We start from the raw sequence: 2,500 nt of genomic DNA, 5'->3' as shown, positions 1-2,500 counted from the left end.
TACCACACGTAATTCCTACACACTCCGATCGATCATATCACGAACCAAGGCGAACATAACCAAAGGTGATTGGCCAATGATCTGCATTTATTCAGGCAAGTGTTGTAATAAGATCTATATAGATAACCCTTAAGAAGGGTTCGTTGAATTTAGTACGAAGTAGACGCCGGTTTGAGCCAGACATACTTTATTAAAAAGTCGTGCATTATTAATTAAGATTGATACTATATTTCTTACGATATCGATTTCTAGTAAGCGAGTAAGCCCGTCATACATCGTACCTGCAATCGATCAAAGATCCATCAGCCCATGTGTAGGCCAAGGTAGAATACCACTCCGATGAGTAACCGTTTCGTCCAGCAACTTTGGTCCTCCATATCTCCCCATCAGTCTGTGGAGATGTCTCGCCTCCTGTCACCTTTGCCGGTAGCTATGTCCATGAACCTAGTGTAACTGACCAACTACCTACCTACCACTGCGGTAGCTGAAAGTAAATTCAGTTAAGACGTTTGAAGTCAATAAAGAGGAGAGGCGTTTGAAGACCCAATAAACCTCTAGGTTGGTTTTCCGTTGCCCTCCTCATAGTGGGACATCCATCTCTGTCCTGACAACTTCGAACCTGGAACAAACAAACAGGACATGCTCGGGACCTGCTTAACAACACCAACGCAGGGTGAGCATATCGACGATGGCGCATGGTGTATACGGTGGAGATACTGTCTGAGATGACTCCGTTGTCATCTGGAAGAGTTCTTCACCTGCGCAGCTCTTCCCAACACTACATTTATACCCGCCTGCGAAAAAGAATGCTTATATCAGCAGATTTTTAAGTGATTTGGGGTCCATGTGTTGCGGTAGCCACGGTGTAATGATAACCTTGGATGGCAAATGAAGCACCGGTTTTACTCGAACTTCCACAGGATCCGTAAAATCCGGAACGCACGGTGGGAGAGAGAGAGAACAGCACTTCTAGGCACCCTGAAAGAACTGCTGCAGGTGTTTCAGCAATGAAGTCATTACATTCGGAGGAAATGCTTCCCAACCATACCCAAGCGGGAAAAGCGCTTTTGACACGTCGTCTAGCTTAATCCGCGCGTGAGCTCGGAAAATCTATGGTGACGCGCTCGATTTCAGTACATCCAGCTCTTGATCTGCGCGTTTGGTAAAAACGATAAGCCATCCAGCGCATGAACCTAACCAAATACGCTGAGCTTTAGCTAATATTTTCGTTGGGAAGTATCCAGCTTGGGCATGGTGCTTAACTTTCGTATACTAAACAAACACGAAAACAGTCTTGGTGTTTGGCTCATAGTTCTCGATCACCATCCAGGACTCTGGTCTTTAATGCACCCCGACAGGCGCTTAGGAAGAAACCTTGAAATGTGAATAACGCTCGCGAAGCTGTTTCATTTATCATCATTTCAGATTCCGCATTTTGATAGATTGCAGAGTATACTAGCTCCGGTAGAATGCAAGTGAGATTTTTGCGCAATATACCAGTTCCTCTATGAGCACATGATTCCTACGCTTAAAATCAGAATAACCACGCTCACGCTCGTCAGAAGTCACAATCGAGGAGCTACAGCAAGCGGCTAAGCGAATAATAACAAGCAAAGCCCCGGGACTGGATGGCAAACATGCGCTGACGTGTTCAAAAGGACGATACAGCAATGTTTGGACGATCGTGTCGTGGCTAGAAGAGCCAGAAACTACTACTGCTGCTGCCAAAGTCCGGCATGTACCCATGAGATGTTTCAACCTACAGGCCGATCTGCCTACTGGACTTCATGAGCAAACTTCTTGAGCGGCTCATGCTCAAAAGATTGACGCCTCACAGAGAAGTGATACAAATGGCGGACTAACACACTGTCCCATCCCCAAATATCCCCTTTTTTGTTAATCATGAATGCTGTGAACTTCATGGCACACATGGTTCAAAGTCAATCGAGGCACCATTGGAATTGTTCGCCGTAACCACTATCAACCGCCTTATTGGAGCTCTTCCCCTGGTAACACCGCCAGTTTGTACTTCGTCAAAAGGAATAAAATCAAGCCATTTCCGAAACGGCTAGTGATTGGTGATGGGGAATGGATCCCATGCTTTAGTATTGTACACAAGCATCGAGCTCAAAGCGTGTTAAACCGACTCATATGGTGACCGACTCATATGCTGGGAAGAAGAATATGCAGTGTATTTGGGCGTTTCAAGGCGCTCTTTTCTTTTAAATCATTCTCAAATCTTTTATGAGAATGTGATTGCTTTCTTTTCGTTGAGGGTTGAGTGAGAATCGAAATGAAGTGAAATTGCAGCAATAGAAACGTGTTTTTATTGCAGGACTTTCGTTATATCCTGATTCTGGCAGGCCAAGACAATGCTTGGAGTCTCTTGGAGTGATTTAGATCTTTACAAAAATATCTAGCGATCAATGCGAGGGACAAGTGTCGCGGGTGATAAGATTAATCAAAAACTTTATCCGCTGGACCCCAAACATCCAGAAAA

Source organism: Anopheles darlingi, chromosome 2 (genome assembly GCF_943734745.1).
Source record: "Anopheles darlingi chromosome 2, idAnoDarlMG_H_01, whole genome shotgun sequence".
Lineage (NCBI taxonomy): Eukaryota > Metazoa > Arthropoda > Insecta > Diptera > Culicidae > Anopheles > Anopheles darlingi.
Note: the sequence above shows the minus strand (reverse complement) of the source record.